Source organism: Cynara cardunculus, unplaced genomic scaffold, assembly GCF_001531365.2.
Source record: "Cynara cardunculus var. scolymus isolate 2C unplaced genomic scaffold, CcrdV1 Un_Scaffold_5267, whole genome shotgun sequence".
NCBI lineage: Eukaryota > Viridiplantae > Streptophyta > Magnoliopsida > Asterales > Asteraceae > Cynara > Cynara cardunculus.
This window is the reverse complement of record NW_020202317.1, coordinates 13986-27925: the sequence shown is the minus strand read 5'-3', so window position 1 is coordinate 27925 and position 13940 is coordinate 13986. Positions and strand designations below refer to the sequence as shown.

Here is a 13940-nt window from a genome sequence, read left to right as displayed (position 1 = left end):
TTCAATCATTGGTAGCTTTAAGAAGCATATTTATGAATGTTATGACAAAATAAAAAATATTTTGTAAATTTGTGCAGTGGAGAAATGATAAAGCAACGAATGTTTCAGTTAAGGCTCTAAAAGATAAACAGTGTGGAGTATACAAATTTATCTGATTCAATTTGTGATCAACAAAATTTGAAGGAGGGGGGCATATATCCTTCTTTTTCAATATCAGTTATCTCCAAACGAGAAACTGATAGATAATGCGTTGCATGCCCCAAGTGTTAATGAAATACTTATCTTTTGAGAGACAAATGAGTAGCTGGTGGGGTTATGCCAAGAATTGGCATGAGCTTGCCTTTTCCAATATTAGTCTCCAAAGAATTAAGAACTAATAGATTGTGTGGTTTTCCCAGATTATATTGGATAAAAGAGGATTCTTTTATTATTTTAATCCTGGACACAACTCTCGTCAATTCTTTTAGCTCGTATCAACTATCCTTCTCATTTACATTTTAAGCTCTACACACAAACCCATTTTGCATTTTAGCTCACTCAGATATAGATGTCCTCTTGGGTAGGGTTGTCGGTTCTGACAATCCATAGAGGTATTTATGTTAAGCTCCTAGTCCCTCCTAAAATTAACATTATAAGCTTATTTGATCACAAATGATTGATCAAAAATAATATTGCAATGAAGTACATTTGATTAGATGAAAATTGATCAAAAATAATTTTTCAATTAAGTACATGAACAATTAAGGAGTGATGTACATATCAGATTATTCCGAAAACATAATGGGAGAAATGAACGAAGATCTGTAAGAACATGTTTACAGATTTTTAGATACTTCTGTCTAGAACTCAGTCTTCAATGTTGCAAACTTCAAGAAAAAAATCAGTCTAGAACTCGGAGTTTAGTAATTTAGATTCTAAACAATTCAGTTTAGAACCTGTGATACCAATTGTGATCCCAAATTCAAGTCTAAACAATCAATTCAATTAGAAATGATCAAGAACAAGATGAAGATTTGAATAAGTCGGCATATCATTAATGTCAAATGTAATACAAGTTCTTGATCAAGATTCTCTCATAGATACTCTCTCTAAGTATATGTATAAATTATGTCAACTATTAACCAACAACAAACTACCAAACTGTTGTTTATAGCAGCTGCTAAAACAAGAAAGTCAAACACAAACTATAAAAGAAAACAACAATATGTAACTATTACAAAGCATATTAAAACAGTTTAAGCACCAGGACTTGAATACAATATTTTTGTTCCAACATAGGGACCCTTAAGTAGTTGAAGTGTCGTCCTTAAAGTGGCAACCTCAAAACTGACGGTCATCGTGTTGAAGGTGAAGGAGATTTTCTCCACCTGGTTCCCAGTCTTGTCAGTTTCCTGTTTCACTTCAACAGTGAACCGAAACTGCTAAAGGAATTCTTCAACCATGACCAGTTCATGGGTTAGTGCATGAGAGACTGGGGAGTTGTTGAGGAAGTTACCAACGTCCTCCAAGTGGGTTTGTTGATGTGGATATCCAAAAGAGCAACATGGTTATTTGCCTTGAAGGAAACTTCATCAAGAGAGAAGTTCACGTTTATTGCTGCCATTTATATTTATGCAAGAGAAAATAGAAGGTAATACAGGTTTGTTAGAAATGTAAACTGTAGATTTTGAAAGATAAAACTTCTTTTCAAGAAACCAAAAAAATATTTAGGGCTTTTTTCATGAAGAGTAAGTGTTTTAAAACCTTGATTATAACCAATTAATAGAATGAGTTAATAATATGTTTGTTAGTCTTTCAAGAGAACGAGTTCTTAAAGTATCTAACAAGAGTTTCATAAAAGAAGAAGAAGAAGAACAATTCAAAATAAAGAAAGAAGATTATCATCCTGAGATTTGAATAGAAAGGCTGAAATGGATTTGAAAGTTCTTGAGTTCTTGCTTTGCGAAATTCTTGGGAGCAGAGGTTTCAACAAGATTTTGTAAGTGTAAAGAAGAAATGAGAGAAGATATCTCATATTTATAGGTAGGAGGAGAGTGAAATGAAAAGAAGAGAGAGGGAAATATGAATTGAAAAAATGTGCAATGATGAAGGTTTGCACATCTTCATCCATGATTGGATGGAATTCCAAAGGGCCACGTGTGTCAGAATGATGCGCGCGTCTCAAAAATTCGTATAACATTTAAAAATAGAAATGACGCCATATAAATTATGACCCAATTTCCATTTTCTTTCAAACAAAATAAAAATGTTTTGAGTCTTTTAAAAACAGAAAATAATAACTGAATATAGAATATTCAGAATCAGTTTTTAAGAAAATATCTTTTAGAAAAGATATAAGTTTAAAAGATTCAGTGATAAAGAAAATCATTGAAGAGATTTTATTTCGAAAACGTTTTGATCACTGATTTAAGAAAAGATTAAGTGATGGTTTTGTTTTAAGAAAGGACAAGTAGATATACCTTAACGATATACTTACTTACAAAGGTCTAGTGATAGAAAGAGCACTAAAATATTTCTTTTAAAGCAGTTTGATCACTAGATATGGAAAGATTCACTGACAGTTTTAAGTTTTATAAGAAGATAAGTAATCATACCTTAGAGAGAGAGAAGATACATTTACTCAAGATTTCAGTGATAGAGTAAGAACATTGAATCATTTCACTTACTGAGTATTGCTTATAGCTGGAGGAGTTAATCCTCAACGTTCAGCACTCCAAGTTCGTTGATCAAGATGTTGAATCTTGTCTCATCAAGAGGCTTTGTAAAAAGGTCATCGAGCTAGTACTCAGTTGGTATGAAGTAAAGTTCAATATTACCATTCATAACATGATCTCTGTTAAAATGATATTTGATCTCAATATGTTTGGTCTTGGAGTAAAATACAGAATTATTTGCAATAGCAATAGCACTAGTGCTATCACAATAGATGTGGATCTTTGAGAGTTGTAAATCATAGTCATTGAGCTAGCTTTTTATCCAAAGAATTTGTGCACAACAGCTTCCACCAGCAACATATTCAGCCTCAGTAGTTGATGTGGACAATGAACTTTGCTTTTTTTACTTGTCCACCTCACCAACTTTCAACCTAGAAGCTGACAGCCTCTAGTGGTGTTTTTCCTATCAATTTTGCAACTTACAAAATCACTATCTGAATAGCCAATAAGGTCAAAACTCGAACCCTTGGGATACCAAAGACCCAAGTTAGGAGTTCTCTTCAGATATTTGAAGAGGTGTTTTACAATAATCAGATGGGATTCCTTAGATTCAAACTGATATTGTGCACGTAAACAAGTAGAGTACATAATATATGGACGGCTTGCTTTGAGGTACATCAGGGAGCCGGTCATTCCTCTATAAACGGTTACGTTTATAGTCTTTCCATTTGGATTCTTATTCTGTAACACCCCATACCACACATTGCATGTAACACATACTTCATTTACAAGAAATACATGTTTATACAGCATTCACGTCCAAAAGTACAAGAATCTACCATACATAATACATGGTCCAAAAATTCAAAATACATTTCTTGTACTAATCAACATTCTTCTACCAAAACTATATACATCATGGGCAAATCTTCATACAGACATGCATATAGGAAAATATCACATTTTTCCCTTCCCCTTACCGTCAGCACCTCCTACAATACATATTTAAAATCACAAAATGAGGGTTAGACTGGAAGGTCTAGTGAGAATCCTTTTTCTATGTCATTCTAGGGTGAAGATCACTAAAACATTATTTAAATCAACTTTTCATATATATAACAAATATATGAACAAGTAAAACATAATACCAATACCTTTCCAATTCCAAAGCCAATCACTCAACTTTTAAATAACATACCCAAACCCAAATAGGTTTGAACCAACCAAGTTTTACATAATGCCACTTTTAAACCTTTTCAATTAAAAACAATATTTTTTCAAAGTTTCAGACCAAAAACCTGTTATCATCTTCTCAATAACATCCAGACTACGATTTCCAGTAAGAACCCTGATCTTAAATCTTTAAATCACAAAGAAATAAAGACTTAAAATCATAGTAATCTTAAACAATATAATAGTAAGAGTTATATCACACATCACACATACAAATGTCACCCTTATATCCAAAAGTACACCTCTCCTTGATATGCCACCCTTATCCCATGGTACACCTCTCCTTGATATGCCACCTTTATTTCCTCATCAAATCATTTTACAAAATATTTCCAATTAGAACAGACCGCAGTCATAAATGTCCTAATGGAATATAATCAGTTCAAAATCATCTTCACTACAACAAAAAGGGTAACATAGGACCCTCATTAGTGTCCTAATAAGGTAGTTAATAGGACTTCTAAGTTTATAGAACAAAAATTATGTATGTCTCATCTAAAGGTGTTGTATTAGGTTAATGAGATGAATTTGAGCGTCCTAAAAACCTCTAGGATTATGATACAAATTCCATAGTCCTATAAAATGGTTTAAGTAACACTAAAAAGTGTCCTAATAGACTATAATATAGGACACTTTATGCTGTCACAAAATGTTTACATTTAAAAACAAATATGGGCATCCCAAAAAATGCTTTTATAGGATGAAATTCAATATCGCTAAAACAATTATATAGTACCAAAATATGTGTCTTAATAAGTCATATAATTATGAAACGAATTTTAGAGTCCTATAAAGTGAACTAAGTAATACTAAAAAAGTGTCCTAATAGGCTATAATAATTAACACTAAAAGCGTCCTAAATGACTATAATGCGAGACGCATCATCCAATTATAAAATTCTTCTGCACTATTACATTTAGAAGCATATATGAAAGTTTTACGAACTGATTTGATAGAACAAACTGCGAAGTTGTACAAGTACTTATATCAGTACCAACTACCAAGCTATGTATCCACCACAAAGTTGTATCATGATAAAACTAACTACTAAACAAGAATTACGCAAATACAAAAAATCTTATTGTGTCCTACAAACGAGAGATATCAATCTTCGTCATGCACAATCTACAATTAAAAAACAGATATATGAGCTTGAAGTTATAAAATAAAAAAATTCTACACTTGTTGAGTCTTCAATTGTAATAAACAATCCATATGCTCTAACCAAACTTTCCCTCCTTTATGATGAACAACATCCCCAACCTACAAAAACGTGATTGAAGAACAAGATTATAAGATTTTATTAAGTTCCATAATGATCTTGTAAGATAAATAATTAAACCTGACCCCATCAACTCCATATTCCCCAAGTTAGATCAAAGGGAAATGAATCATAATGAGAAAGATCGTCCAGTGATCAACTACAAAAGTGTTTAACTAGCTAAGGATTACCTAGGAATGGAATGGAACGGAAAGGAGGACTTTGCATGCATACCTTAAAGGCACCAAGACCCTGTCTTCTGTCACAACCGAAATGCGCCCATTACCCAKATATMCTWCAGTTTACCAAATCCCCCGCTGCGCTACTGTTTGTTTTTAACATAAAACGCACACTCAACAACCAACCAACCAACCAACCATATCTGCATATATATGTTTTGAATGCAGACAAACAGATAATTAATGCACATATTTAAACCTCAACCATGCATTCCAGTTGTTATAAATTATTTAGCAGCCAAGTTAAAAACATGAATATGGGAGAAAATAGAYAGACTTTACATACCATCATAGTTTTCTTCCTGCAYCAATTCTTCTTCCTGCAGATTTATCCCATCATAGTTTTCTTCCATTTTTGTACTCTTTCATATCTCAAGTTTCCCTCTGAAAAAAAGGATAAAATTATTCAATTCAACCCCTCACTGTGTAACATGACKTGTGATGACGTTGATTTTTTCAAAYGGTCAACATAACACTATAACGGCGACATTTATTTYTCAAAYTGTCGTTGTACAACATACAATGACATTTATTTTTCAAAACCTTCACTGTATCAGTTTAATTTTGGACTTTTATTTATACATGTACACATCAATCTACAGACAAATTCACCCATATTTATACTCTTTACAATTAAAGGATCCCAATTACCTGCTCTCGTAACTTGTAACATAGTTTTCCAATTAGCCTAACTAACCATAGCTACAATTGAAACAAAAATTGACTCAAAACGTGACAGCTTAATTCATTAAGGCTAAAAACACCACTTGAAAAGAGACCATTATAGCATGCCTCGTATCTAACTTATGATACACAATATGTATCCAGTTTCATATAAAAATTACCTAATTCTACCTACATGTTACTATTTAGGCCAATAGCATATGCAGATCTTTTGCAAAACTAAAACAACCAAAGCAATGACTTAAAAAAAGAAAAAGAGAAAGTAAGTTGCTTTGGCACCCACACACACTATGCACACAACAACAGTTATACAGCCAGTTGAAACAGCATTCTGTTTCTGTTTCATAAACCTGCAGCATTTTGTTTCTATATTGTGTTCTATGTGATGATGCATGTTAAGAGTTGTTGAGTTGAGGGTATGTTTGCAGATAAAGAGACATATATATACATGGTTTCTCTTCTAGTTTTTTACAAAAGAATCATCAACCAAAAATACTCTACTAAAACTCATTGGTATATACATACATTTCAAGAAGATGCCACAGTGATTTCCTGTTGAACAATTTGTGTGAAGTGTTTAATAGACAACTAGCAGATGATAGGGACAAACCAATTATCACAACGTTTGAGTACATAAGAGAGTACCTGATGAAAAGAATTGTGTGATTTCCTGTTGAACAATTTGTGTGAAGTGTTTAATAGACAACTAGCGGATGCTAGGGACAAACCAATTATCACAACGTTCGAGTACATAAGAGGGTACCTGATGAAAAGAATTGTGTTTGTACAAAATATGATTCAAAAGGCTGATGGTCCTCTTACACACCAGTGGCCACTAAGATGTTGGATGCTATATTTGGAAGGGGGGGACCAATACCAAGTGAATGGTTCATGGATGGACCAATGCATAGTGGATTTGAAGAATAGAGTTTGTTCGGGTAGAAGCTGGGAGTCGACTGGAATGCCTTGTAAGCATGCAGTTGCAACTATTTGGAACATGGCAATGAATGAGATAAATGTAGACTTACCATAGAAGTGCTAAGCCAAAAGAGTACTGCTAAGCCRACCCCATGAAAAACTCTAAAGCAGACAAGCCATTGCTAAACTAGTTCACTATCTATTTGCACCCAAGATTCTTCATTCACACACCAAAATGGGAACTAAACCCCTAACTACTTCAAGCACTCCAAATTATAGTTGTACAAGGGGTGCTTTCACTGCAGTAATACCATCAACAAATCCCAGGCACTTGGCATACTATGTTAGTTCCAAACAATCCAAATTTTGGGTGTATCCAAAAATATTTTGCCTTAAATCTAATCACAAAGCAATTTCATGTTGAATGTTGTAGGTAAGTTTGCACTTACAGACCACTTAACACCTTGATGGTGTCATAGAATAGCCACTATAAAGTCACAGCAGGCCCCACGAGCATGATCCTGATAGGAAGACTTCTTGTAAATAGATTCCGCAATCCAATTTTCCAACCTGCTTACAGTTCCAGTAACAACTAACTTACGATACTATAAGAAAATAATCGAAGAAATGAAAGAAAAAGGATTTACCAGCTTCAGACTACCAGCCTTTTTGTTATTGAGAGAAGCAACGATATTGTCTGCAGGGTTCGAAATGATGGTCCCAACAGATCCAGCAGCGTATCCAGCTAAACATGTAATTGTAACRCCAAGTTGTTGTGTGATCGAACAATCTTACTTTTTTCTTTGAATAGCTTTACGATACAGAAAATCCAGCGAATGCTCAAAAGTTGAAAACATGATCATTGAGACTGCCCACGAGATTCAAATTTTCCAGCTATAATTTTTTAGACTCAAGCTCCAGTAGTTCCGCTTGGATCATTCTCTCTTGATCTTGCAACATTTGAATATAATCAATTGCGTCTTTGATTATCAAAGCCTTATCCATATTTAAAAAGTGTAGAGACCAAGTTATGATCATCAAATTTGAAGTACAAATCCAAATCCAAACCAAAATCAATATCTTAAATAAGTATAGCACTAAATCCAAATTAAAAGTTACTAACATTACATTTTTCATAAGTAATCTATAAATTACAAGTGTTATTTACGATAACATGGACAAATTGCAAACAAAATGCATTATATGGAACAAATCATACCTTACTAATATTAGGGACCACTGCCTAAGTGCAAARAGCCTATCATTCAACTTCTTCCTTCTATTCCTCTYGGAGATGATGTTTTTGGAGGTTGCCGATGACTAAGGTCCGTCAGACGAGCTTGAGTAGTAGCCCGAAAACGTTTCTTCTAATATCCCCCAACTATATGATCGAATCGAATGACGTAAAACTTGGTTACGGATTAGAAGATTGAGAACCAGAGATCGAAAATAGAGAGGAAGAGAGAAATCTATATACATGCAATCGTCTGTTTGAAGGAAGGATCCATTAGACTTCCATGGAAGAATTTCAAAGCAAATGGTGAATTTTAGGGAGAACGCGTGTGCTGCTTCTTTTTTAGGCTGGGTGAATTTTTCTACAAACCCTCAAAATCTAATTTAATGTTGGGCTTTTTAGAATTAAAAGATTTTTTATTGGACTGTTAATTAATGATGGATCTAATGTTGGGCTTTTTTAAAACTAAATTAAGAAAAATATTTATTAATTTTAAATTAAATAAATATAAATATAATATTATTTATATTATTTTAAACTTTAATAGGATACTTAAAAGTGTCATATTATCTTTTAAACACTAATACAACAATCAAAAGTGTCCTATTAGCTTTTAAGCACTAATACAACAATCAAAAGTGTCCTATTAATTTTTAAAAATAACACGACACTTTAAAATGTCATTAGTTTCCACAAAAATATAACACTAGAAAATCTTATTAGTCTTTAAAATAATATAACACTTAAAAGTGTCCTATTAGTCTTTTAAATAATACAACACTTAAAAAATGTCCTATTAGACTCTAAAATAATGTGACATTGAAATATTATAGTACATGATAGGACACTAAGAGAGCTTAATAAGACATCAAAAATAAGAGTCCTATTAAATTAAATCAAATAGGACTCATAAAATAATGTGTCGTATTAGTCCTTTTAAAGGACGGGTCTTGAAAAGTGTCCCAAAAAAGTGTCCTATAAACTTGTTTTTGTTGTAGTGCTTTATCAAAATTCTCATTATTTATCATCATAAAATAATATTATAATGATGATTTATTTGACCAAATACTTTAGTCAAAGTACTAAACCGGTCAACCTTAACAATTTGATCAACAAAGACTTGGTCAGACTTCATCTCCAATCATGTCTTGGCCGATATATCAATCCGGACAACACAAGTCCTCTTGTCCGATTTACAAGTCCGGACAGACTTAGAATTAATTTGATCAAGCTTTGTCTAGTTTACATCTAAACCGGACATTACATCATTCCGACTTGAATTAAATCAGATAGCCTTGATCGTATTCCTACTTCTCCATTCAATACCTTTGACCGATTTATATATTTTAAAATCTCACTAACTCTTTAATCCGATCGACACTATGATAGGTTTAAAACTAAATCGGATAACACGTGTCTGACTTAAAATAATCCGGACATCACTTGTCCGATTTAAAGCCAAGTACAGGTAAGTATTTATAACGCAATTTAGTATACAAATAAAAAATATTTTAAAAAGACATTTAACCACTCACCTTTGAAATTCTTTTGAAACCAATCTTCAAAATCCAATCAACAAGTAAACCAGACAACCCTTTTCTCAAATCCTTCTCAAGATCTCTAAAATGGCAAGAAGAATTGTATGGGGGCATAACCCTCATTTATATACCTTTCCAAAAAGAATAAGGCAGCTCTAAAGCCCCTTACTTGCATGCCCATGCACCCATTTTAAAATGTATGCAAACTCACATACCATGCATATTAAACCATGCATGATCCAACTTTATGTACATAACATATTTTTGTCATGTATTTTCACATTATGCGTACACATTTATGCATAAAATTCACATACTCGCATGATCAAATATTACAATTTATCATGCTTTCACGTAATCATATAACAAATAATCACGTATTTATTACCTCAGGTGATAACCAAGACTCGGTTATCACAATTTAGTGAGAAAGGAGGAGCCATTGGAGTCTTCATAGATGAGCTATTTGATAGATCAAACTTTGTGAGCCTATCTCTGACATACTTACTTTGACTGATAAAGATACCTTTATATGATTTCTTAATCTGAAGACCTAGAAAGTAAGTCAGTTATCCCATCATGCTCATCTGATATTCTTTCTTCATGTGTTCAGCAAACCAAAAACACAAAGAGGGATTAGTGGAACCAAATATTGTATCATCAACATATATTTGGACTAGAATGATATGACCCTTAATTTCCAAAGAAATAAAGTTTCGTTAATCTCTCCACGAACAAATTTCTCAGAAAGGATAAATGAAGAAAGAGTATCATACCAGGCATGAGGGGTTTGTTCTAACCCGTAAAGAGCTTTATTCAATCTGTAGACATGATTTGGATACTTGGGGTCAAGAAACCCTGAAGGATGTTCAGCATAAACTTCCTCTTAAAGTTTTCCACTAAGGAAAGTACACTTTACGTATATTTGAAACACTTTAAAGTCTCTATGGGAAGCAAAGGCTAGAAAGAGTCAAATAGCTTCGAGTCTAGCTACTGGTGCGAAGTTTTCGTCATAGTCGATTCCTTCTTCTTGTCTGTAACCCTGAGCAACAAGACGAGCCTTGTTTTTGGTCACAACTCCTTGTTCGTCTAACTTATTGCGATAAACCCACTTGGTGCCTATCACAATTTTGTTAGATGGACGTAGGACAAGGTACCAGACATGGTTCTATCAAATTCAATGAGTTCCTCTTGCATGGCAATGACCAACTTGGGTCGGAGATAGCCTCATTGATCTTCTTGGGTTCAACTAAAGAGAGAAAGTTGACAAAGAGACATATATTACCTACACCTCGACATGTCTGAATACCTGCACTTGGATCACCAACACTTTGATGTATTGGATGGTCTTTAGTCCATCGCTGAGCTGGTATAGGATTATCATCTGAGTTGTGAAACACATGTATAGAAGATGAGACTTCAGCAATAGATGCTTCGACAATTGGTTAGATTGCTAAAGGAGCCTTAATGAGCGAGTCAACAACTGATAGAGGTTCAGAAACTGAAGGGTTTTTAGCAATTGAAGGATCAATGTTTGAAGTAGAAGGAGGTAAGTGACTAATGGGCACTACAACAATCCCTGAAGAGGATTTGCCTTGGTTATTAGTCACATCTGGAATGAGATATGGATCGTCATCAGCTTCTAGAGTGTCAGCACTAGATTGCTTGCTGAAGGAAGCTTCAGGTTGTCCATAATAAGAGATCATCCAGCTTTCTCACTCTTCTTCTAACTCTTCATCATCATCAGAGATGGGTTTAGAGTTAGCTGATTGAGATTCATCAAAGATGACATGAATAGTTTCTTCAATTGTTTATTGTCGTTTGTTGAATACTCTAAAGAATTTGGATACTGAAGAATATCCAACAAATATTCCTTCATCAGCTTTAGGATCAAATATTCCAAGTTGGTCTATGTTGTTGAGAATGTAACAAGTGCAACCAAATACGTGAAGATAGCTGAAAGAGGGCATTCTACTTTGGAAGAGCACATAAGATGTCTTCTTAAATCTCTTGATGATCAGAGACTAATTCTGAGTAAAACAAGCAGTATTGACAGCTTCAGCCCAGAATTGAGTAGGGAGATGGAATTCGCTGAGCATGGATCGAGCAGCCTCAATGATTGTTCAATTATTTCTTTCAGTGACTCCATTTTGTTGTGGAGTTCTCACAGATGAAAAGTTGTGTGAGATTCCTTTGTTCTCAAAGAAGTTATCAATAGCACTTTTTTTGAACTCAGTACCATGATCACTCATTATATACTGTACTTTGATGTTGTTCGATAATTATATGCATTTGATTAACGATATGATTTCTTCAGGTGCATCACTTTTAGGTCTGAGAAAGAAGACCCAAGTGTACCGGAATACTAATCAACAATGACAAGTGTATATTTCTTTCCAACTATTGATTGCATGTTGACTGGACCAAAGAGATCCATGTGCAATAGCTGAAGTGGAGAAGTCACTGAAGATACTTTCTTATATTTGAAGTTAGCTTTGTCTGCTTTCCCTTTTCACATGTTGAGCAAAGAGATTCCTTTGCAAATGATTGTTGAGGAAGGCCAATGACAAGATCTTTTTGAGACAGCTCATTCAGTGACTTGAAGCTGAGATGAGAAAGTCGTTTGTGCCATAGCCAGTTGATGAGAGAAAACAACTATTCTCAGTTAGAGGAGAATCCATGTTGATGATGTACAGGTTCTCTTGATGAGAGCCTGTAAGAGCAACCTTGTCATCTTTGTCAAGGACATAACATGAATTTTTAGAAAATTTCACTATGAAATCGTTATCACACAGCTGACTGATGCTAAGGAGATTGTGATTCAGTCATTCAACGCATGCAACATGTTTGAATGTAGTTACACCATTGGTTAATATACCAAAACCTTTGGTGTATCCTTTTCCATTTTCTTCAAAGGTTATGAAAGGACCTCTTTCATCTTGATATTCAGTGAGCAGGGATTTGTCTCAAGTCATGTGGCTTGAGCATCCACTATCAAGATACCAAATACCTTTGACTTCCTGCACAAGAAAACATATTAAAATTGCTTTGGTATCCATGTTTCTATGGGTCCAGAAGAGTTAGAGGCAACATCCACTGACGCTGAAGAAGAGGCTTCAATGGGCTTCTTCACCTTAGTTGTTTTCACAACTTTGGTGGCAGATTTCACCTTGGTCGAATTTTCAGCCTTGATTACTTTCTTTACCTTAACTAATGGACCAACTTTGGTAGCTGAAGGGCACTTACTGGCAATATGTGTAGTTTCACTACAGTGTCTACACTTTCTATAGCTGAAGCCAACTTTAGGGCTAGAGAGGTCCAAAGGAATGGAAAATGGACAATCTCCAAGGATTCCCTTCACATTTGTTCTAGGAGGAACAACTGAGGGTTTGGATACCTTGAGTGAAACCTTTTACTTTAAGACTTTTCTTAGGTTTCTGAGAGGATTCAGATACCTTGTTCTCAAAAGAAGAAGGTGCACAAGCTAAAGACCTGGGTTTATTTGACTTGTTGGCGTTCTTAGGAAAAGGAGCGATGAGAATGGATTTACCTTTTTCTTTGCATCTTGAACTCAACGGAGTTCCTTCAAGATAAATCTCAGTAAAAGAAGACCGAGAGGAAGAAGTGTCAGCAATGGAAGAGACAAACGTGCCAAACTTTAGCATGGACCTATCAGTGACACTATCTTCCTGGTCATAGGAGAAACCTAGACAAGTCTTCATCTTGTCAGGGATATGAGGTTTAATGATCTCAGAGGCCTTAATGGAGGCTTTACACCACCCTTCAATGGTAGCCTTATCAACCTTAAGTTCAGCAATAGCTTGCTCACGCTCAGCTATAGCCTGTTCATGTTTGATGCTAATGGTTTGGTTTAAATGACCTAATCTTTAAGATTTTATTTAATCTTAGTTAGCTCTTTGTTCTTGAAGATCAAGATTAAGCATTTCTACTTTGGATTTTCCATTCAAGGCATTGTAAAGGTCAATCGTCAGCATATCTAGTGCACATAGGCTATTAGTGACAGAAGAAGATGGTTCATTCAGGGAACATACCTGAGTATATGTAGATGGTGAGGGATAACTCAAGGATGATGTCTCAGATGGTTCATCTTTGACATCCTTGGCCATTAGATAGGTAGGTCGTATCTTGTTCATCCGAGGGTGATTCTTCAGTAGAAGC

General features: G+C 34.4%; 1 long non-coding RNA gene across 1 annotated transcript; it reads right to left on the bottom strand.

The window, feature by feature from the left end:
- Positions 1-4949: 4949 nt before the first annotated feature.
- On the bottom strand, positions 4950-5431 carry LOC112504338. Its single transcript, XR_003068167.1, has 2 exons — positions 5383-5431; positions 4950-5150 (listed from the first exon to the last, which is right to left on the bottom strand). It is a non-coding gene; the product is annotated as an uncharacterized LOC112504338 (long non-coding RNA).
- Between the last annotated feature and the right edge of the window lie 8509 nt (positions 5432-13940).